Source organism: Dermacentor silvarum, chromosome 1 (assembly GCF_013339745.2).
Source record: "Dermacentor silvarum isolate Dsil-2018 chromosome 1, BIME_Dsil_1.4, whole genome shotgun sequence".
Classification (NCBI taxonomy): Eukaryota; Metazoa; Arthropoda; class Arachnida; order Ixodida; family Ixodidae; genus Dermacentor; species Dermacentor silvarum.
Window position 1 is genome coordinate 321176696 of NC_051154.1, and position 25471 is coordinate 321202166.

Genomic DNA, 25471 nt, shown 5'->3' on the forward strand with positions numbered 1-25471 from the left:
GAGCTGATAAAATAAATACTAAGCTGTGAATAAAATATGGTAGAGCGAAGGTATGAAGTAACAGCGCGTAATGAACAAGGACGAGAAAGGAACGAAGACCACAGGACAAGCGTGGTCTTCGTTCCTTTCTCGTCCTTGTTCCTTACGCGCTGTTACTTCATACCTTCGCTCAACTATGAACCAACTAGCCCTCATGAAGTTGTTACTAAAATATGGTAGTTTTTACTATTCTAATGCAGTAACGTAGACACACACGCATGATGACGATGCATGGTTTTTGATTGGCACAAGGACAACTTGTAGCCAAGGAGCGCCAGAGCAATGTTCCTAATGCTTTCAGAGTGTTACGTAAGATGGGTTATTGCAGCATGGCTTTAAATGGACCTAAAACTGCCGAAAAATGCCTAGCAACTATGCAATAAAAGTCGCGGCATGCTGAAAGACCGCTGCCGTCGCGGCGCGTACCGTCGTGCGCTTGAGCAATTCCATACACGTGATGTCTGCTTATCGCTGCTGTGAATTCATTTATAGGCAAGAATTTCCTCGCGTTTGTGCACCTGAATATAGCAGCGTGCAAACCTTACCTGAAGTTCAACTTCGTACGCGACTCGCTTCACTTGCGATTGACGGAGCGCTAAAACTTCGCCGCTTATTTCTTGAACGGCGTATACACGTATTCGGCGTTGCATAATTTCTTGCCTTTACGCAGCGTGCCACCCCTGAAAGAAATCTTCGGCGCCCGATATTCGCTGCAAGCCGTGGTACAACACAGCCGAAAGTGACGGGTCCCTATTGTAAACGTGCTTTCTGAAGCAGACGACCGAGCTTGATACTACCCAGTTTCGGACAGAGGGCGCTTTTTAGCACCATTTTCGCAGCGCCCCCTGGGCAACGCAGGAGCCCTATACAGAACCCCATTGCGACGGTGACGCAAACGGCAGAAATGGGTCCGTATAATTGATATCGTACTAAATGGAGTGCCCATAAATAATTCATATCGCAATAAAAGCGGTTGTCTTCCAAGGAACAGCACAGGATTTTGAATTTGAATTGAATTCCGTGGTTTTAGCTGCCAGAACCACGATTTAATTATGAGGCACGCAGTAGTGGGGGACTCCAGAATAATTTTGAACACGAGGGGATATTTAACGTGCTCCCAGTGCACGTGACACGGGAGTTTTTGCATTTCGCCCCCATCGAAATGCAGCCGCCGCGGCCTGGATTTGTTCCCGCGACCTCGTGCTTAGCAGCGCAACACCACAGCCGCTAAGTCGCCGCCGCGGGTCGACAGCGCAGGATGCAGTCGAATACGCTCCTTGTATATTCATAGAAAATATATCTTACTTTGAGTTTCTCAGTGCTTGCATTCTATTAGAACATGTGCTACAGTGAGCACTTCCCCACACCTGCTTCAGGTGGGAGGTTCATTTCCAGTGAGAATATATACTGCGTCCTATATGTGTGTCCTATTCTCCATCGGGTGAGTGCCACATTACTTCGCCTTGCTTTCTTTCCCCTAATCCAGTTAATAAGCAAGAAAGGTTTTACATCGAAGACTCCCTTATAAAAATGACTATTGAAATGTTGTTGGCATATTATTGAGGAATTGTTGACACAACATCCTTTCAATAATGTCTCAATAGTTATTGAACATACACAACAATACCTCAACAATAAAGTTGTTCAGCGCTTCACAACAGTAAAGTCATTGACTAATTGTTGTTGACATATTGTTGAATAATGTTGAGTACTATTGAGAATTGTTGAGCAATATTGACATTGAATATATGTCTGAAGCACACACGCATAGACGTGTATGTGTTTTACACATATATATTGTTTTATTGTTCACTTAACCACTACTAAATATATAGAGTGTCACATAACTTGAACCAAAGGCCTATCTCTCGAGTCGTAACTGGGGGAGCTTGTGGCAATACGACGCTGCCGCAGGCGTTCCGCTTCGTTTGCCCTAAATTCAGGGTCGGCGGCTCTTCGCTGACGTTTCGCCTGGGCTTCGGAAGCCGTCACGCTAGAATCAGCATGCTAGAATCGGATGACAAGCTTCGCTTACTAGAATCGGACAAGCTTTGCTTACGTAAGATATGTCTTTGCTTACGTAAGATGCTTACGGCGACAAGCTTTGCTTTCAGATATATATTCAATGTCAATATTGCTCAACAATTCTCAATAATACTCAACATTATTCAACAATATGTCAACAACAATTATTCAATGACTTTACTGTTGTGAAGCGCTCAACAACTTTATTGTTTAGGTATTGTTGTGTACGTTCAGTAACTATTGAGGCATTATTGAAAGGATATTGTGTCAACAATTCCTCAACAATATGCCAACAACATATCAAAACTCATTTTTATAAGAGACTCCATTTTCTCGACAGAGGAAGAGCTGTTGATTTTGTCTCTTTGGATCCCCCGTATGACACGGGCAGTTCAAAGAAGCGTTACAGGTCCCCGTGCCCACAGGGGATATGTGACATTGAGCTTGCACCCTTTCTGCACTGCCCCCAGGATCGGCCCACATGAAAGAGGTGCCATTGATCTTGGACCCTTTCTGCACTGCCTCCAGGATCGGCCCACTTTATCTGCCCCTGTATCTATCTGCCTTTTGAACGTCACTATTGGAAATGACAAATAAAACTTCAGCGTAATAGAAGTTACAGCTTGTCAAGAAACATTGGGAAGAACTCGCAGCAATATTTTTTGTGTAATTTGTTTTGGAGAGTAACTAGCATGTTTAGTAAAGGGTTTGTGCCAGAGACTGCATTTTTTCAAGTTTGACTGGTTCCTCGGATGATCTCGTTTTGTTCTCGCAACTTGTCATAGTGGCTTTTGATGTGTGGCAAAGCCAGTGTCAAGCAGACACCATTTACTATTTTGTTTGCTCATATGTTTTGTTTATATCAAGTACAATGTATTGCATGTACGGTAGGTTATATTGCACTCTACGTCCATACCAGAGTTGTACTCGTGCCTACGGGTGACTAAATTTCATTTTCAACTTGCCGGCATGTTCTCGTTTTCAGTGCCCGGATATGAGCTTTGGCTTTTGGCTCAAGGTCACTTGATGATCGCCGACAACGGGAGCTAAAAGCATTTCATGCTTAAAAGAGTAGGCAACCTTAAACTTTGACTGAGGTGTTTCTTTTTGGCACTCGCATCCCGGCGTTGGTGTTCTGTGCTTTGGTAAGCAGTAATAATTGTTTCCTGATGAATTATAATTATTCCAGACACTTCAGTAACTCAATTTGAACTAAGCTTATGCTTTGATATCATGTCTATAAAGAAACCGATGGATTTTGCACTGTATTACTTTTTTTCTTTTTTTTCCTGATTTATTTTTAATCTCGTCTCAGCTAATTAGTTATAATTATCCCAGACACTTCAGCAAGTCAGCTTGCAATAAAACTTATGATTTGATATCATATCTATAATGAAAGTCATGAATTCTGAACTGAACCATTTTTATTCTATTTTTCTGATTTACTTGGATTGCGTCCCCGGTCGTCTCAGCTAAATAATTCTAATTATTCCAGACACTTCAGTAACTCAACTTATAGCTAAACTTATGCTCTGATATCAAATATATAATGAAATTCGTGAATTTTGTACTGTACTATTTTTTTCGATTTATTTTCACCTCCTGATCATCTCAGGAGGTGAACCGGAAGTACTGTCCAAAGAACAAATGGCACTCGACGCTCCTGCCACTAAAAACTCCCGATACAGTTTTCTGTTGCTCAATACGTGCAACATAAGAGTGATTTTTTTCTTTTTCTTTTTTTTTCCGAGTGTGAAAGAAGCCCGCGAATACACGCAAAATTGCCGCAAGACTAGCCGCTCGAGGCACTATGCGTGTATCCGCGGGCTTGCTTCTTTCACGCTCGGAAAACACTTTTATGTACCACGTATTGGGCACCAGAAAGCTGTATCGGGAGTTTTTCCTGTTGCTCTATAATGTTCGGATTGACACTTTTCATCTAAATATAATATCCGAGAAGCTAATTAATTATTATGAATTGAATAATAATTATTATTTATAATGATTATATAATTATTTATCTAATGCAAAAAATTGACTATCTGTAAGCGACGGCAAACAACATTACCTTGGTTCTGTCCAGCTACGTGGCATTTGCATATATTTACGTGTCGGTGCAAGAAAGTTGGCACACCCTCTATATATACTGGGTGTTCAAAATTATAGGATTTACGAAAATTTTTAAAATCACTTGTAGCAGGTACCATAATTCTTATCGCTTAGCTTGGTTATTCGAAGAAACGGACATTAGTAACACAAGAAATTGAAACTAATATTCTAATAATTAACAAAAAATGACTAATGAACTTCTTAGTTAATTATTTTACGACACATATTGCAGTATATGAATTGTAGCCGGTGAATTTGCAAGACGCATCCACCTAAAATGAATTTCCAGGATAACACCAGTTTCGAGATATTATTGCCCAAAGTGTGGGACGAAATACATGGGCGTTTTAGTTACTTTTGTGCTTTAATGTATAAAACAGCATTTTGGTAACAAAGTACGAGTAACAACAGTGCATTTTTACTGCGAGTTTGATGGCGCATATCTCCAAATTGGTGTCATTCTGGAAATTCATTCCAAGTGGATACGCCTGACAAGCTCACCGGCTCAAATTCGTAAATCGCAATATGTGTCGTAAAGTAATAAAATAAGAAGTTAATTAGTGATTTCTTGTTAATTAGTTGAATCTATGTTTCGATTGCACGTGCTACTAATGTATGCGCCTCATCGCTTAACCCAGCTCAATGATAAGAATTATGCTACCTGCCACAGGCGATTTCTATAAATTCCGTAAGGCTTCAAAATGACCACCCTGGATATATATATATATATATATATATATATATATATATATATATATATATACAAAATTGGAGCACAAGACAAACGTCTCAACAAGCAGTGACCAATGACCGATGATTGGGCACCTCCTGGATTCCCATCGGCTTCTATTGTAAGTGGCCAGTGCCCTGTCTGTGTCAGAAAACGGCATTGCCTCCATGTTCAATATGGGCAAGATGGTGGGAAAAGTAGTATGTAAGCATTATAAACAAAGATTTTTTTAAAGAGTGCGTTTCGTTTAGTTGGTAGCCCTTAGCGCACAACAGAATGAAACAAGTTTGGGTGATCTCTGCGACGTGGTGCCCATATTTTACATGAAAGCCTAGGTCTATTCTGTAACACGTAGAGACGGGTGCTGGCCAGTGTGCTGGGAAACTGCTTGGCCACCACGCACAATCTACACTGTTTTACTTTGCCGGTGGCAAATCATAGCGCAGAAGCACAGGTACAAATGTTTAATCAATGGGACGGCATGCTGTCTACCGTTTGTCATGATGTCAAACTAACAAGCACGAACAGCGGCCATTGTGTACGTTGCTGGTCCGTAGTTCCTCTCGCGCCGGTTGCTTCACGTATTAAAATAAACATTTCTTTTTAATACAAACGATGAAAACTGCGCGCGCACAGGGTGCGACATTTGCGACGTTTGAATTTTGCACTATTTCCCGCGCGCTCCGTACGTGACCGGCCGGTGAACTGCGTTACCCCGATGAAGAAAATAGTTCCTCAAGGAAGCTAAGCAGAAAACTTTCATACTCTTGCAAACCACATAAATTGTTAAGAAATACTATTACAAGCATTGTTAATAAATATTGCAATTCATGTCTATGAAAGCGTGGATTTGTATGCGCGTTTTTGTGTGAATGCGCGCTTGCGCTGTCGACTCTTTGGCGCATTCCGGAACATTGTGCGTGCGGCGTATGTGTGCGGGTTGCGTGATGAGTTTGCTGCGTTTTCTGTGCCCTTTGCCTCGCTGTGACATCTTTGGCATATTCCAACTAGTTGCTCGCTCTTTATGGGCTACACGTTGCCTCGATTATCACCATGATCGCCTCCGACTCAGCCAAATCGAAGGTGAGTGAGTGTTTCGAATTCCACTTGCTCGTTCATTGCGACGCTTTCAGCAAAAGTGCGTACACACCCGTGCGTGTCTTCCACGCGCTTCTGTGCTTGTTTTCATTACTAGTACTATCCTTCCGTTGCGAGAACTGGTTGTGCAGTACTAGATTTGTGATATTGAGCAAGAAGTTTTGTCCTGATTTAACTTCACAGCGCGCTTGCGGCGACGTAAAGCGGCTATGTGGAGCCAGCTAAAACAGGGCATGTTGTGCGCGCCACGATTTTTGGTACGGTGTTCCAGCACCGATTGAAATTAGCCTTATTAATGAGCGCTCGTGCTCTGCCGTTTTGGTGAGCAGCTGTGTGGAGCCAGCTAAAACAGCGCATGTTGTGGGCGCCACAATTTTTGGTACGGTGTTCCAGCACCGATTGAAATTAGCCTTATTAATGAGCGCTCGTGGCTCTGCCGTTTTGGTGGGCAGCTATGTGGAGCCAGCTGAAACAGGGCATGCTGTGTGCGCCACGTTTTTTTGGTACGGTGTTCCAGCACCGATTGAAATTAGCCTTATTAATGAGCGCTCGTGCTTTGCCGTTTTGGTGGAAACAATGCGACGTGAAATAATCCGAACTGTACTGTAATCAAGTATATTTCGTTCGCGCAACGCCGTGCATTGACGTGCATCTACTATATGGCGTGTCGGGATCGGCGAAAATATGCGCGGGGCGTTTTGCCGTTCGAATGTATTCTGCTGCGCTGTTCGTTTCAGGATCGAGTGTGCAGAGTCCGCTGACACGCCGTGCGCTAGACACGTGCTGTGGCGCGATAATAATTAAGAATTGCAAGGGCGTATATGTGATTCTATGTGATAGGTGAGACAAAAAAGGGCTGATGGCAGCGAATGCTGTGAAATCATCAGGTTATGTATGGTTTGTTTTCCACCGGTACGCGCGCGGTGAACTTTTTTTTTAGCCATTATCTCCCTTCGACGCCATCGTGTACTTCGCGCTAACGCCTTCGCGTAGGCGCTCTATATTCACGGAAAAGGCAGATTCTGTGGGATTCTATGTTCTGCTTTAGAGGGATGAAACATTCAAAATAACGTCATCGTGTGAAGTTTCAGCCTTTGGCCCTTCAGTAACTGATTGATTTAACTAAGTTAGAAAATCAGTAAAGGAACGAGATGCTTGGGCATATTTTCCGTGTCGTCCCACTGTGCTTCCAGTGGCATGTAGGCGTTATCGACAAATGTAAAAAATAAGCAAGGCTTTTTATGAGATAGAAGTAGACAGCTATGTCAATAAGTTATTTTTGCTTTGAATTCACACACTAAAGAGGAGAGAGAGTGAAAGGGGAGCGTATCCTTGTGAACTAAATGACACTTTGACATAAGCTTGGAACAATGGTTTGTTGGTGGAGCAGTTCTGTGGAATACTTAGAGAGTAAGCAAACTGCAGTAGCAGCACTTAGACGGGGAGTAAAAAAATGCAACACTGGTTTTATATGAACGAGCTACCTTCAAGATGTGGCCACAACAGTTCAGTAGATGAGCAAAAATAGTTTTAAAATTTTGGAGAGAAATTAAAAATAATTTATTTGCCCACCTCACACTACCAGTGGCAAGAGCAGCCATGCTTTAATGTTTTCAATCAGTCATTTATATCCATCCATTTATGTCGGCCTAATCGTCCATGTAGATGTTTTGATTGTTGCTTTTGAGTTATCGTGGCGTCACATTTTAATACTGACATCTGTTTTCAGAATCAAAATGAGCGGGAGACGCCACAGCCGGAATGCGAAAGGTGAATTCTTTGGCCATTCATCGTCTAGCGTCACTATGATAAAATGCACTGTTGCCAGGAGAATGTATTGCCGGGAGGTATTCTCCTTAAGATTTAGTAAAACTGGTAGCATTAAGTGTCTCCTTTGCGATTTTGCATAGCCTTTGATTTTCGAGTCGATTAATTTATTTGATGAGGTGGGCAGTTGGCACACCCTGCCTTTGTGTCTTATGTACACATTCAGCTGAGTAGGTCTGGGACACAGCAAGCGAATCTGATGTGTAGTGGTAATCGCATTAACGTCTATAGTTATCTTCCTGTTTGAGCTGCTACTGCTGCTTGCCAACACAAGCAGCAGTTGCCCAAGATGGCGTGAAAGAGGTTCATTGAAGAGTGGCACATACTCTGAGTCACATACCCAGAGATCCAAGCAGGTCCATCAGATGGTTATTAACCCACTTCCCTCAACTTAGCAGCCCTACCCATTAGTCCATTGACCAACAAGTGACACAAATTGGCTGGAAAATACATAGAGACAGACACCCGAAAGTATGTGAAGTATCCTAAAAATGCTACTTGCATTAAAGATTTCGATGCTTTGGTTTACTTACTATTTTATTTTGTACTGGGTGAATCCTTGTTTTTCTGAAGCACATGGCATCCTAACAGGATAACAAGCTATGACATTAGTTTTAGTTGTTTTTTTAGTGGCATTAGTTGACATATTAGGTCTGGAGCAGGCAGTATTTCTGTGATTTATTTGGAGTGTGGCTGTTGTGTAAATGTGCTTAAAATCCTTAAACTACCTCACTAATATTTACCTAAATGTGCCATTTCACATAGGTTGGAGAAGTGCTCATTCAGATGATCCTGGCAAAGATTGCCATGGTGGACCAGGCAAGTTTGCAAGGGCCTTGATTCACCATGTGTTCACAGAGAAGAACCTGATGGGCCACTCCTCGAAAACACTACCACCAATAGGCAAAAAGAGGCTCTTGGCCTTATCAGGGTCAACGCTGTTATAGGCAAGTACCGTACATCCTTTTTCCCATTGCATTTTTGCATTCACATTTTGTACTTGGAATTACCAGCTTGCTATTAGCACAACAAATGACTTTCAAGTAGCCTGTGTCTGCAACTACGTGCTACAATAGCCTACTATTTGGAATGAATGTTCATTTGATCTCAAGTCTCTAACGACTCCATACTAAAGTGATAAATTTTAAAAGCAGCCTTAACTGCCAGAAGTGATTGGTGGCTACAACTGACAAAGGTGTATTTGCACATTAGTTGCACTACTTGACTGACCATGCCATGAACAGTTGCAATGAAGCAACTACCAATCTGTGAAGCATGCTACCAATCTGGTGGTATAGCAGGTGTGCTTAAGTGGCCTGAAAGTGTTGTTATAATATAGGAATTGTGGAGAAGCTATGCTCAAGTGCAGTTACTGCTCAACTCGAGGGACAGCACTTCCACCAAATTTCAGCAATCAAAATGGCCCTCCAGATTCTGTAACGCAAAACATAGTGGTTTCACCTATTTCGACAGACCACATTGAATTAAAGTTGCTACAGTCTTGAAGGAGGTCCATGTGGTGGCAGACAGCCTTTCAGCAGAGGGAGCTTAAGTTATGGGGCATAATTGTTTGGTTGTTTCGATCAAAGCAACAATAGGAACTGTTGCCAACTTCGTTGTCAACATTGCTATGTTTAGCAATGTCCATTCATTCTAGGCACTCAACATATTAAGATCCAATTTATCACATTGTATTCTAGGATGTGGAAAAAACAAAGGTATTTATTTGACTTTTCCTCACGTTCCCATAAAATGATCAGCTACTATATAAAGCTTCTTACAGAACATGAGGCATGTCTACAGCTCCCACTCTGAAATTGTTGGAAATGTCTCCTGCTTTCTTACTTCAAGGACGCATTTGCCTGTTTTCAGCGTTATTATAAACCAGTGCTCAAGTACTATGGGTTTAGATTTATCAAAGATTGAATGAGCTTTGTAGGTGTTCATGTTTAACCCTTTGAGGATCATATATTTTCACGAATTACGTCCCCCAATTTAAGCGTTATATTTTTATTCTGGGTTGTTCTTCAGAGTGACCTTTCAAGAAAAAAAATGGATAAATAATTTTTTAGGTCACAAAATGACAAAGGTTTCTTAGTGTCCGCTGTTTTACACCATGTTTATTGTAACATGCAGGGCAAACTAGCATAATCACATTTTTAAATGTAATGACACTCACAAAACATTAAACTAGGTGAATACTCCCAAACTACTTCAGTGATTGGCACCATAGGGTAAAGAGAAATATCAGTTTTAGAAGAAGCCAAGGGGCAACAGCACAATAAGGATTTTTGTAGAAGTCGCAGAAGGTTACAGAATCTGTAATGTGATGCTTGGGGACACTTCATTCTTAAAAGGTATGCTTATTTATATGTTCTTTCGCCGCCTCATATTTATGGTCGTGACCACACGATTTGTTTCCGCCACTCTACATGCATGGCAGTGACCCTCAAAGGATTAGCAAAGCCAGTCCACTTGCATATTTCTTTTGTAAGACTGAGCATTTCTTCGTATTTCTTCTTCGCATTTATTTGTGTTAGTCTAGCCAGGTTGGCGTGCAACTGCAGTAAATCCTTGTTATAAGCAGTATTTTCTTTTAAGTAGAGAGGCATAAGAATGGCCATCATAATGCAAGAAGTGCACTCCAGTAGTATATGAGCTCGTAAAACAAATTCAGATATGCCATACTCAATTCTGGCCGCATAACCGTATTTGGAGCAACTCCTGCAAGAAAAAGTGCAATAAAGTGCTGCACATTTTGATTATGATTGTTGAGAGAACTCAACAATCATAATCAAAATGTGCAGCACCTTATTGTTTAGTTGCCAGTAGTCTACCTTTAAGTTTTTTCACCAACAGTATGAAGTCTTTTTTCCACCATTTTGTTCCTAAGCAAGCAACATTCACATTTTTCACACCAAGGATATTCATGAAGTTATTCGGCCACAGTGGGCTTTTCCTGTTTGGCTTCTGCATATTGTACTAAGTGGAGTCCTCCGGCACCACTCCACTTTGAAAGCTGGTCATTCTCTAGAATTGAACTCGTGAAAACTTTGAATAAACAAAACAAATGAAAGTTTCATTATAACAGGGCGTACTGTATGTCGCACTTTTGCATGTGGAACATCTTAAACCTCCAGCTGTTTTCCTTTTTTTACAGGGTTTACCTGTCACAAGTTTCCTGGGACAAACATAGCCTACATTAAGAACACTCTGGCCTCACTTCTCGCAAGGGACCTAAAGTGTCCTGAAGAGCTCAAGTCTGTGGACAGTTCAAGTGTTGTGCACTTGCAGCGCTCAACATTTTTTTATTATTATGATGTTTCTAGTCACCTGAAAAGCCCAGGTAGGATGGTTCAGACACAGGTACTGTGTTGTGATTAATAATTAATCGCACAAGTGTTGCGCTTTGTATTTTAGTACATTTTACATAATTTTTTAATATATTTCTACAAAAGATAGTGTTTCTTGACTATTTTATTTCATAGGTATCTCGGGTCATTTCATGCCAAGACTGTTCCATGACGGCACACCATTTCAAGTTTGTTTGATAAAGTAAAAGTAGGCACAGTGAGAAATTTTACAGAAAATTAGGTTTCAAACATACACCGGAAAGTGGAATCTGTGCTATTGTCAGAGTGGTTCTGTTTAAGAAAAACTACATATTAACATATGTTTGTAGTAATGGTTTATTTTGCTATTTCAAAATAGTAAGAATTAAGAGGTAAAACTTTGCTTAAATGCAGAGTGCAACAACAGTTCTCGGGCAAGGCAGCGATGTGCTTTCTTTCATGTACGCATGAAATCTGATTTCTTGAAAATTCTTTCATTCTAACTTGTGTTGCGGCACTCAAAAATTAAAAAAAATTTCCTCATGCCAGTTCCATTTAACTCTTCCAGCAGGTAACTAATGGCCACTGTCTATCAGATAAAAATCTTAAGTAGTCAAAGTGAATAAATCGCTTGGTATGTAATGACCTGCCCAGGAACCTAGTAATGATGACAGAAAATGCAACTGGATCGTGCAACAAGCAATACAGCACAATAAACTGCTGCCATGGCACAACTTATTGTAATTACCATGTCGTTTCAGAGGTAGATAACGTTTAGTAAAATGGGCACACACCATTTAACCAATAAGTAAGAGTCTCAGTGGGCTCATGCAAATAGTGCCATGATTATTAAGTTACTGGCTACCAAATAGAGAAAGCAAGTAGTCTTTAAATGTTTTTTACTGTAATGCTTGTATATTATTTATGTTCTATGTATTTCAATTTTGAGAAATGTTTTACTTTAGGGCCACACAAACTTTACATCTCTCAGAACTCAATTTCGTTATTGTATCAAGCTGTAGGCAGTTTGTAGATTGCGTTAGGATTTTTTTGATCTCAAGGCACACATGGCTGTACAGTTAACAAATGTTTGGCTTCAATAAACAATTCATCTAGAAAAAAATGCTTTTTGTCCACATCAATTTTGAGCTGTTGATTTCGTGAAGGAGTGTTGATTTTGTGTGTTAAGCCAATTCAAAAACTGGCATAATAGTTCTGCTAGCAGCTCTATAATATGTTTTATTACAGGCTATATTTAAAAGTGGTTTTGATCCCTGGGTGACCCAGGTCTGCAATACAGAAGTGCCTGCATTGGAGTTTGCCCCTGTCATCTAGTATGCAAGGACCTCATCAATATGGCATCAATGGTAATGCTATGAGACTCAACGTTGCTCAGCAGTATTTAAAGAAGTCTAGTGCAGTTTTCAACACTACACACCAAACAGCATATTTAAGTGGGCTCTCAAGTGATTTCAATAGTGATGTTCAACACTGCTCCAATAATATTTAAATGGTGTTGCACTATTGACTAACAATGCACGTTAGGCTTGTTGGTATAACATAATGGAGGCAAAAGGTGTAGTGCATCAGAAACAGGACACAAGAGGATGAACACAGACAACACACGTTTGGCGCTTAACGTGTGTGTTGTCTGTGTTCTTCCTCTTGTGTCCTGTTTCTGATACGTAGCACCTTTTGCCTCCATCAAGCAATATTGACGTTTAAAGCTCACCCAATAATACTTCAATGGGGTTTCAACATTGATGTTCAACAATGCTTCAATAATATCTCAATGGGGTTTCAATAGTTATATTCAATACTGCTCCAAAAATATTTCAATGGGGTTTCAACATTGACATTCAACATATTTCAACAATGTCTCAACAGGTTTTCAATATTGTCATTCAACACATCTTCAACAGTTCTTCAATAGGCTTTCAATATTGCAATTCAACATGGTTTCAACAATCCATCAATGACTTCTCAAATTGAAACGACCCAATGATGTTTCAACAAAATGTCGCGGGCCAATTTTCAATACCAGTCAACAATTTCCTCAATAATGTTTCAACAAAGCCTCAATGTGCTTTCAATGTTATTTGTTAATATTGACCAATGACTTTTCAACAACTTTTCAACAATTTTTTTGTAAGGGCTGACACTGCTACATTGCTGCCCCCAGATCCAGGGGGGACAGCTGTAGCGTTACCATCAGCGAGCACATTGTCGTCAATGCATGTGTGCCAGGCACCCAACATAACGTTATGTGGCGGTTGGATATACAGGTTATTCAAAACGAAGCTTTACCGAAACTTTAAAAATTGCCTGTGGCAGGTAGCAAAATTCTTATCCTATTCATTCCCAGTGGATACGGCTGACAAGCTCACCGACTACAATTCGTAAATTGCAATATGTGTCGCAAATTACCTACGAAGTTAATTAGTGAACTTTTGTTAATGAGTTGAATATCTGTTTCGATTTCTCGTGCTACTAATGTCCGCCTCATCGAATAACCCAGCTCAACGATGAGAATTATGCTACTTCCCAAAGGCGATTTTTAAAAATGCCGTAAAGCTTAATTTTGAACACCTGGTATGTGCCATGCAAAGCTCAGAATAGAGTTCTTTCCAATATAGGGTTTTCCTGCTTCTGCAAGAATTTCGCTGTTCTTACTACTTAGCGAGTTGGCATATATTACAGCTATGCTAAGCCTTTGTTTTCTGTTGTACTTCACAGGCGAAACTACTGCAATAGCCTCGGCAGTAAAAATAGTAATTTGTGGATTGAGAACCCCTGATCACTCAAAAAATGACCCAGCAGCGGCAAAGGACACATTCCCAGGATATTTAGAAGCGTGCGCATATAATTCAGGGCAGGGGTATTTGCTTGTAACTCTGATGAAGTAATTGTGCATTATTGCCTCGGGAGCGTGTCTAGACACTGTAAGAAAATATATGTCACACTCGATGTGTTATCACGCCATGGTGGTGTTGAACGCACTAGTGCATTATTCGATTATCAAAAAGTAAAATAAAAAATCACAGCATATCCACGGGGTGAATGATGATGAGTGGGCGAAGCTCCGGAGGGAATCATCGGATCTCCCGCTTAAGGGGACGCTAGCACAAACGCGTTAGAGACGTGCAGTACTCTCTAGTAAGTTGGAGCGGCCACAGCGTCTTACGCAGCCATTTACACATGCCGGAACGTGCACCGCGTTTGCCGACGCCATCACATGACTGCTGAGAGAGTATACCCCCCGTATTCATAAACGCTCCTCGACTTGAACTTGACTTGCCACCGCCTTGGGCAGCGCGTTCGAAACGCGTTGAAGGTAAGGCGGAGAGGCCACAGCGTCTTACACCAGCTTCTTACACGGGCCGTAACGCGCTAGCACAAACGCGTTAGAAACGCGCTAGAAACGCGGCCTTTCGTTAATGTTGGGTATTTATTGCCATCGTGGTGCTTGCGTCTATGTGTGCTTCGTGGCGTAGTGGGCTAACGCCGCGCGCTCGGAAGCAAGGGGTCCCTGGTTCGATTCCGCGCTACGGACACAACTTCGGATTTTTTTTCTCATTTTTCTCAGACTGGTTACACACTACTACTACGACGAGGGACGAACGGGTGCCGCTTTAAGGAGCTTCGCCCCTAAAAGGTCGTCAACCAGGCTTCTACTACGCAGCGGGAAAGGAACTCTTGCTGCTGTTCGCCTCAAAAACAGGGCAGCAGAAGACAAGTCACTATTTGCGCGGTGACATGGATGTTTAGGCCCCTCAGAAGTGGCCTTCAAGAAGTGCATGAAGCTGCAATATGACCTACACAGGTTGAGCGACCGCTCGTTTGACCTAACATAGAGGCTAGGAATGGGGCTTGTTCTAAACGCCCCAGTCGCTAATCGGGGCCCTAAGTGATGGACAGGATCAAGCATATTTAGACCACTTGACATTGCAGATTGATATATGACTGATCCATAATCTAGGCGAGAGCGTATGAGACACTCATACAAATTTATTACGCATCTCCTGTCACTGCCCCAAATGGTGTATGGCAATATCTTTATCATATTGGCAGTATCTAGGCCCATCGCCTAGAGCTATTTAGATTGAGAGACAAACATTCCCTAGAGTCAAAATATGTTCCTAGAAATTTGAGCTCGTTAAGTGCAGGCAGATGTGCTCTGTGCAGCTCAATGGCAGGATCTGCAGCTACACCCCTCTTTCGAGAAAAAAAAGCACGCAAGTGCTTTTTAGCGTTGAAATTGAAGCCATTCTCATCTGCCAATTTCGACATTTTGCTAACAGCAAGCTGGACTTGCCTTTCACAGATAGACAGAAACCCTATTTGAACATCACTGACATTAACAGAGTAAGAAATTGTAGGTGTTATGGTAGAACGAAGCGAGTTCATTTAAAAAATAAACAATGTGCAACTCAGGACACCTCCCTGGGCTACACCAGTTTCCTGAATAAAATGTCTTGACACTGTGGTTCCAAAGTCTAACACGGAAAGGCTGGTTCGAGAGATAACTTTCTATGGAATTCAACATCTTGCCTCATATACCCCATCATCATATACAACATCTTACCTATCCTATACAATTAGGATAGGTGTAGTATCCCATAGCTCCACGTCGTATTGTAAGCTTTCTCCATATCAAAAAAGACTGCTAAAATACTGGTTGTGGATAAATGAATCTTTTAAAAGGGCTTCTATTCGAACAAGGAGGTCAACCGTTGATCCGTTTTCTCTAAACCCACACTGATATGTATCTAGCGGATTGTTATTTTCCAGATAATATAGCAGTCCTCGAATAATCATTTTTTCGAAAAGCTTACAGATACAACTCGTGAGTGCTACTGACATGTAAGTGAATACTAAAGTTGGGTCTGTTTCTGTCTTTATGATAGGAATTACTATAGCTTCTTTTCATGCGGAAGGTATGTATCCAGTAGCCCAGATTCTATTAAAAATGGAAAGTAATGTCATTAGAGTTTCTGCATTCAGGTACCTTATCATGTCATATACAACTCTGTCACCTCGAGGTGAAAAGTTGTTACAGCTGTTCTGGGCAGCCTTAAATTCGGCAAGAGTAAAATGATGGCTGTAGGGTTCATCGTCACCACATTTACGATTCAGCGGCTTTGTTTCGGCTATAGTTTTACGTTTTATGAAGGACTACTCGGAGTAGTGTGCCAAAGTAGATATGTTTTCAACGTGAATACGAAGGGTGTCAAGTTGGTCTGCCAAAGTTTCCCCTTGATCATTCACCAAAGGCAGTGGATTAGGTTGTCTACTATATCATTTTCTCAATCTCTTCCACATCTTAGCCTCTTCCGTGTAAGAATTTATTCCGGAAAGGAACCTTTCCCAAATTTCCCTGCGTGCTTGACGTCGTGTGCGCCGCCCTTTTGATCTTTTTGTTTAAAATTTAAAACATTTTGTGTCGTTGGCGAACGCGCAAAAGGCACCAAGCTTTATTTTGATTTTTCCGAGCATTTCTACACGCGCCATTCCTCCAAGGGATTCGTTTCTTAGTTGCAGAACCATCTGCCTGCTGTATACCGTTTTCTCGCCGCATCAATTATTACAGCAATAACAAATACGACAGCATCATCTATACTTAAGTGATTATTAGCGTTTCGAGATACGTATGTGTGTTCACGATATTATTCCCAGTCTGCACTCTCTACTTTCCACCAAGGCGGATACGGAATTCGTTCCAATTGTTCTGTCGTATTTAGAGCGATAGGAAAGCGATCACTTCCGTTCAGATTTTTAATCACTGACCATTTGAAATGTAGTAGCAGTGAAGGACAATCAATTCGTAAGCCTATTGCATAGTACATATTGTGTCTAGCGCTGTAAAGGTAGGTGCCATCGTACTAAAGAGGAAATTTTCAATGAGGCGTCCTCTTTCATCCCACCTTGAGTCGTCCAGAACGTACTGTGGGCATTACAATCGTCCCGCACCATGTAGAGCTCAGGCAGCTGGAATATCAATTTTCCAAAATCCACCTTATTCAATATCTATTATGGTTGGAGTACATGAGTAGCAGAGTGTTACGAGTCTATTAAGCAATACTGCGCGGATTGTCACTGCCTCAAGAGGAGTATGTAATGTCACCTCTTGACAGGCGATCGGCTTATAGCAATTATCCCAACGCCTGGATGACATACGCAGCTCTTGGTAACCTCGCTCAAACAGCCCGGCATGCTCTTCTCGACGTGTAAAACAATTCATGGCGTGGAGAAGTGATCATCGACGGCTGCAGAACTCGAAGCTATCTGTGCTTCTCTGGAGTTTATTGGTCTCGAATCATCACAGCCATGGTCCATCTTTTGTAACTCGAAGGCAGCTCTCTAGTGTATGCTGTCGTGTCTGCTGTCACCTTTCAACCACAGACCTAACATGCAGTTAGTCACAGATATCTGTCTACCTCACCATCACGCAATCGACATCAGCTGCCAGCAGGGGCTTAACCAAGAGGTTCCCCCCCCCCCCTACAAAAATTTCTTTATGCTCTCATGCAACGCCTACCAAAACAACCACCGGCGCCGGGAATCATTCTGGATTTTTTCAACAATACCTTTTTCATGCTCGAAAAGACATTTCGGCGCGCACATTGCGAACTCGGGATGGATATTATGGCAACGCCCATGCACCTACAGTCGCATAACTTAAGGAGCCCCATCCGAGCACAAAGTCACAAGGGCTTTTCGATGGCGAGTGGTCGCGTCGCGGCATATTGTGGTGGCCGCGGAATCTACGGAGCGCATGGATTTCAATTCGGAAACTATATTGGTATAAAGTTCTCAAACTTTTCACGCGAAAAGTGCACTGACATTTCCAAAGGCCTGCTTTAGATTTTGAATTCCGCAACTTTATGGGTTTAATGTTCTAATAAACGTGGGCCAACATGCGCGCACTGGAGCCATCGTGTCCAAGCCGTTCCAGAAATGGAAGCATGCGCTCTAAATCTATAACACACACGAAAATACTAAATATCATCGTGACTGTCAGCTGGCAGCTGATAATTTTCTTCAAACATTCTCAGGAAGCGCGCCCAATGTGATCAATCAGCTGGACCAAGGCAGGCAAAGTTAAAAAAAGAAAAAAAAACAGAAGAAAGTGAAGGCCTATTATTGAGGCATTCCTTTTTTGCGGGCGACAAGGTCTGGCTCTCCGTGTTTGTAGGGACAGTAGCCCTAGGCTTTGAGCAAAGCCCCCGCTGAAAATACTGGTATTTTCAGAGCGCTCCTTCGCATGCGAGCTTATTATGGAGATACAGATCTGAAGAACCATTTGGAAAGTTGCCCAGTAATGCCTCGTATTTAAGCCCAGAAGTACAAAACCAAATTATAGAAAATTGTGGTGAGATAATCAAAGAAAGCCTAGTTGCAAAAGTAAACGCTGCAGGCTATATCTCCGTACTTGCTGACGAAACGACGGACATAGCTGGAATCGAACAGATTACCATTTGTGCAAAGTACCTTGACAAGTGGAAATGCCCGATCAAATATCCCCCCCGCCACCTCAAACCATTAATTAGTAGCGAGGAGCTGTGGGAGACTGCCCTGCGCAGCTCCGATCCCACCCTGCAGGACCGAGTCCTGAGGTGGGCTGAGGAGGTAGCGGAGGCCTACCACGACTGGTAGGCGGACGTCTAGCAGCAGAAGGTGCTAAGACTGAAGCACACAGGCCTCCCTCTCTCCACCCCGGCCCCTCCCCTTTCTTAAAAAGGGAAATAAGAGTTCATTCATTCATTCATCTAGACAAGGATGCCAACGACATCGAAGAAGTGTTTTTAGGTTTTATGCCAATTCAGGACCAAAGTGTCAGGGCCCTCACGAACATCATCACAAAATTTCTGCTAGACCATGGAATTAACAATCATCATCTTCGTGCCACCTCGATGGCGGGTAAAACGTATGGTGTGCGAGCTGCCGTTCGCGAGAAATGTCCAGCCGCACTATACACACATTGCGCCAGCCACTCACTCAACCTAGTTCTCTGTGCGGCGTGCTCCATCACAGATATCCGAAACTGTTTTGGAACGCGGAAGACAACGTCGAACCTTTTCCGGAAATCTTCTAACCGCTCACACATTTTACGAGAAATGATAAGTTTGATGTGGCCCGAGTCCACAAGGCACCGGCTTTTGTAATTATGTGAAACGCGGTTGATGGAAAAGCATGATGCAGTTCTTTCATTTGTGAATCTGCTTGAACCGGTGACCGCGGCACTAGAGGAGATAAAATTTAACGGCAGTGGCGAAAGACTATTCAGACAAATAGTTTGGCATTGGCCCTTCTGTCACCGGCATTCTTTGTGAGCCTGCATGTGGCAGAGCATGTGTTAGCGGTGACTCTGCCTCTGTCAAAGAAGTTGCAGACTACGAACGTTGACATGAGCGCCGCCATTGAGGATGTAGATGTGGTACAGCAGGTGATCGAAAATGACGGCTAGGATGCGACTGATTGATTCTAAAAAATCTTTGCCCTAGTATGAGAACTGGCAAAAAAAACTGAATGTGGAAATCACCAGCCAACGAACCGGTGTCCGACAGCAGGATCGTCGGAGCGTTGCATTAGAAAGTGCTGAGGAATATTTTCTTAGAACTGCGTTCACTCCATTCATGGACCACGTATTAGCACAGTTACACCAATGGTTCGAAAAGCACAGGACAATCTCAAATGAATTTTCTGTAATGGTACCATCCGCAATACCACCGATGCAAAAAGTTCAAGAGAAAGGAGCAGAAAATCTCCTGGCCGTTTTTGCGCAGGACGTGGATGCGAGGGCTGCTTTGGTGGACAAAGCGTGTGAACAAAGCAGCAAGCCCGCGCCTCAGCACAGGAACACATGCCCTCTCTCATTGCGACTGCAGGTTCTATCCAAATGTGTACAGACTGCTGTAGATTCTAGTCACCCTTCCAGTGACGTCTGCCAGCGCAAAGAGAATAATTCGAAACATGAAATTAGAACTCTTATGCAGCAATAATTAAGAAACGTATGTATGCAGTGCAAGAGATGAACTATGACGCCTATAACTTGTAACTGGCTGATGATGGCTGTTTGAGACACGTAGTTGCAAGAATTGGAAACAACCATAAAAACAGCAAGTGTCGACAGGTCATCCGCACTGTAATGTTCTATGTGGCTTAGCAGGTCCAGCACGTTGTCTTGAGCGCTTAGACGCTGCCGAAACCCAGTCATGAACGACGGTAGTTTTCAACATTGCTCGACATACCAAGTGAGTCTTCCTGCACGCCATCTTCTCCATTAGCTACGCTGCACAGGAGGTCAGAGATACCGGTCTGTATGAGTCCAGCGCTGCAGGAGTCTTTCCAGGCTTCAGAACCGGTACCAACCATGCTACCTTCCGTAAATGTGGGATATCCCCTCTGGCCCACACTTGGTTAAAGAATGCCAGCAAATCACATCGTCTGTCAACCGGTAGGTTATTCAGCATCTGATTACTGATAAGGACAGGTCCCACCGCACAGCCACGTCGGCGGCTGCTCATAGGTAGTTCGAACTCTCAGTGTGAAAGGAGCATCCATCAGACACGACGATAGCGGCGGAGGCGGGTTGGTTGTGCCGGCTGACCTGCCGAAAGAGTATACTTGAGCAAAGGCATTCGCACGACGGTGGATATGGGTTCACTGCGGAATTTCTGGACATTGCAGTGCGGATGACACTGTCCGACCAGCCCACGACGGTGTCCATTATATATGAATACCACTGCCGAGAACAGATGCAGCCACGAGTTTTCGCTCCCTCACACGCGAGCTTGCACAGACTATGTGGAACACTAGTGAATTCACCAACGCACGTCTCCACAGATTGCGCCCAACTCTACAACTACGTCTTGCACCAGGGATACCACGTGTGAAAGCAACACTTCTGTGCTGCCTGTGGCTTGGCGTGGCATTCACGAACGCCTATTCGTTCTGCATTGGAATGACCGACAGCTCTGCTTGCGACAACTGTGGCTGCGAGGAGACAATCAAGCACCTCCTCTGTGACTGTCCCCCTTACATTGTGCCAGGAAAATTGCTCGTGACCTCGCTCAAAAAACTCGACGATCGCGCCTTGACAGAGGAAAACGTTCAAGGACACTGGTCCAGTCGAGTTATGGCACTCAAGGCCTTAAGTACCCTGATCAAGTTCTTAAGGGTTTGTGAATTGTGCGACCGACCTTGAAAGTTGTAAAGCATAGCATCGCGTTATTGTGTAAATTTTTCATACTTTATGTTTATTTGTTTCTTCTATCACCTTTTATTCCCTTTAACCGTTTCCCTAGCACAGAGTAGCCAGCCGGTACTTACACTTTCTAACTTCCCTGTCTTTCCTTCCTTTTTTCTCTCTCTCTATCTCTCTCTGACAGGCTTCCTTGTTATCTTGCGTGGGTTCTGCGTTCACGTTTTTGCACATGCCTTTTAATTTGTGTGGGGCTGAGAAAGGCACTTTCACGTCATGACCTTGGGCTGTCTCCATTAGCCTGTGTGATAGCCCATAGATGTAAGGCAAAACCGCTGGCGTCTTTGTTATTTTTCCCTCTTATTTTTCGTGCTTCTTGCCGTTTGTCCCGATTTCCGGCCGCCTCTGTTCGCATATTTGCGCCAGCAAACTGCTGGGGTAGCCACTGTTTTGACGGCGGCTGACTTACACTACGATGTTCTTCCCCACGGCGTGGTGGCACGATTTGGCGACAGCTTGGCTAATGCACGCCATGGCGTGCCTCTTTTTATAACTTTAAAGTGGCAAGAGTGTTAACGCAGAATTTCATTCTTTCCGCGAGTCTTGTACGACCAGCACGCATGGGAGTCACCCTTAGGTTCAAGTCGAGATATTGCAGTCACCCTTCAACTGGCATCTCGCGTGTGAATTCGAGACCGTCATGAGCATTTGTGAACATCCCGATAATAGTGTCTTCAGTCAGTGTTTCATTCCTTTCGCGCTTCAGATAAACTAAATATACGTCTACGTATCTAAAACAGTACAAAATGTCGGTTGGCTCGAATATACTTGCCATTTTTTGGTTGCTAACACTCAAAAACTAGTCGGAAAGGATAGGAGCAATGTAGGAACCTATAGAAATACCGTCCTTCTGTTCATACATGTAATCACCATGTTCAATAAATACTGACTGCAAGCATAGCTTGAGCAAGCTAACAAAAATTATGGCACGGCACTTGCACAAGTGTTCGAACTTCGTGTAACTGTATTTGTCGATGGCTTCATCAAGCGCTTGTCTCACGGCAACCCTCAGAACACTGTAGAGGATGCCCTTCACATCGATTAACATACAACACATCGAAGGGCTGCGCTTCAGGAAGATTATGACTTCAGAGTGGCGGATCAGGATCCGCAACTCCGAAGAATAGTACAACATTGCCGGTAAGCATGAAGTTAACATTCTTATGGGGTGAAGCAGTGAAAGGGCACTTTTTTTGCTATGGCAAGTACACTCGCAAGGGACACTGATCATAATAAAAACCTACAGATGAATGAAATTGGGGTTTTGGGCTGGTGAGTGTGAGTGAAAAAACATTTACTCTGGCTAGAGCATCTTCAGTGTATCAAACAACATGTTGGTCATAATTAGAATGCTATGCCTAGATTGGAAAACACACTTAACCATAGAGATATGCTGGAAATCAATTCATCAGTGCAATAACCGAAAAGTTCCTTCTTTGGTGATGATCGGACGCATCAAACGTTATTTCTAGAGTGTCTAAAAGAAATTAAAATTATTAACGAGCACCAATTTATATATTCGCATACTTCCGTGACTATAATTCCATGTTGACGAGGGGTTTCACTAATGTGGCATGTCTATATAAGCACTCGCACTCTTTAATGTACGGGCCTCTCAAACATATTGCTCCATTATTTGCAGTGTAATGCTGCTGCTGATATACCAGCTACGATAGCCCTGTGGCTATTGCGTAGCGCTGCTGATGTCGTGAGTCCGATCCCAGCCACGGTGGCATAATTTTTATGGGGGTAAAATGCAACTCGTGTACTTAGATTAGGTAAAGAACACGATGTGGTCAAAATAATCTGCAGTCTCCCACTACAGCCTGCCATAATGAGATCGTGGTTATGGCACGTGAAACCCCAGAATTGTTTGCGAATTTACTGCGTTAAAAAATTCTGATCCAATGTAAAGCACAATGTTTTTTTTTCTCACGCCACAGTTAAGCCTACCAAGGCTAAATTAAACCGAAATCGGGTGTCTGCATCATGGTCGCAGCCGCGACCCTCGAGGCCACTGGGTGACGTAACCGCGACGTCGCCTCGAGGGGCCGGCAAATTGTGCGCCGTTCGCGGCAGCGAGTTCGCGAAGCAAACACGCAATAGCTTCTGTAACGACACGGCTCACTTTCGTGTTCTACCGATTCCTGTGAAAGAGGGATCAACCATATCATTTTAAATATTGCTTAGTCTTCGGAGAAAAATCCGGAATGTACGACGCGACGGCAGCGCTATGAGCGGCATGGCAGGCCAGTCAGCCGAAACACTTGGCTTAAATCGCCCCAGCCACGTCAGAAACAGTTCTGCAGATCTGCTTCTTAAACGATTCTTAAATCTTTTCAAGACTACACTTCTAAAGCGTCTCAGTGTTCGTCTGAGTTGCTGTTGGACACTGTTTTCGCCACATGGTGACTGAGCTCGGCATGCTTGCGAACAAGTTTGTCGTGCTGACGTAACAGTGTCCAGTGATTCAAATGCGATAATCGACCCGCGTAACATCTGGCGCTGTTTGCGCAACCGTTGAGTGCTGGGTGGTCATTGGGAAGCCAAATTCTGTCAAAATGCATCACAAGGGCCCTCGCTTTCATCGTATACCACAATGCATCAGCTCGGTCAGCTCGGTGTCTCAAGCGCCCATCGGAGGCGCAAAAAGCGCCGGCCACTATGTGCTCCGAGTATCGTGTTTGAATCGTGAGCAATGAACATACACGATTTCGGTTGCCTACCTGTTCCATTATTAGAATCAAGGAAACGAGTGATTAGCGTACTAGATTAGTGTGACCTAAGATCAGCTGTAAAGGTGATCTAAGCGCGGGAAAACGTATCGGTTTTTATATTACAAACGGTGAACGATGACTTAATATGATAAGAGAGGAATCGGGATGTGGTGCGTTACAGTATATAGTTCTGAAATTGAGGGAAAGCGGAATCGTGGAAGACAGGCAATTTTGATGACAGACGGCGAGGAAGGGCAATGAACGGCTGTAGGCGACAAATGCGCAACGTCCACCCCTGTATAGCAAAAATACTAACGACAAATTTATCCTTAGACGAACACATAAGAAGACAGTAATGAAAAAATATTTTCAACTCTCTAAATTGTGAACTTAACGCGGAAGGTGCCATAAACACAACGTGCTCGTTTGTCTAGAATCGCCCAAACGCAAGGAATGAAAAGGGAAAGCAACTTGCTTGCTTTAAAGGGGAAAAATACGACCATGCTTTTATACGTGGCATGTCCTCTGCTGAAAGAGCGGCGTGCAACTATGCAATGCAAATGCACTAACTAGCCTACACGAGCAAGCGCACAAATAAAAAGAATTACAGAGCTGATCGCGCATGAACAACGTACAGCGAACAGCCTGTACGCTGGCTTTAATTAACTTGAGCAGGTGATTTGTATATGTTATGAGAAATTGTTCACCAGTGCCAGACGCAGGGAAGCCCAGCTTAACAATTATATCTCCTTTACATTGCATCTTGATTGCTGTTACGTAGCTCCGATTAGTTATTCACGGTTATGCAGTTCAAATTACGCTTAGAAAGGCAGCACGACAAGATCTGGTGCGCGAAGACGCCGATGTCGATTCACTTACCAGTTTTGCATAGGCCTTTGACGAATGCGGCACGGTATGCCTCGACTACGCGCAACTCGCACGACGAAGCTGAAAGAAATGCCGGAACAGGAAGCACACTGCCTCAAGAATTTATCTTAGGTGTGCGTGCTGTGGTCCAGCGCAATGGTGCTGGCGCTATCATCCGAGGATTGGTCGGAAATTGTACGGCATGTTTCCCGAAAATGTAGATTGCCGATGGCAGATGTCATCGCTCTCGATATCATCGATATACATTGAAGGGCGCTCTGTGTGCTGCTTATCTCCTTTTAGTGATCAGCAGTTCGATTTTGGATTGCTTTTTAGGTGAAACCACGGAAGAGGGCGTACAGGTGCGCTATACTCGCTTACTTTGTCATCAATTTGTCGTGGTACCTAAATGTATTAGCCTGTGAATGACAAAACTAGACCAGCATACGGGCATTCTCTGAAC

General features: G+C 43.1%; 1 protein-coding gene across 1 annotated transcript in view; it reads right to left on the reverse strand.

The window, feature by feature from the left end:
* The window catches only part of LOC125942270 (uncharacterized), a 73646-nt gene extending 48522 nt beyond the window's left edge, over window positions 1-25124 (reverse strand). Inside the window, exon 1 of the mRNA XM_049660436.1 lies at window positions 25021-25124. The gene's annotated coding sequence lies outside the window, so the exon portion shown is untranslated. The remainder of the gene's footprint in view (window positions 1-25020) is intronic.
* Window positions 25125-25471: the final 347 nt, after the last annotated feature.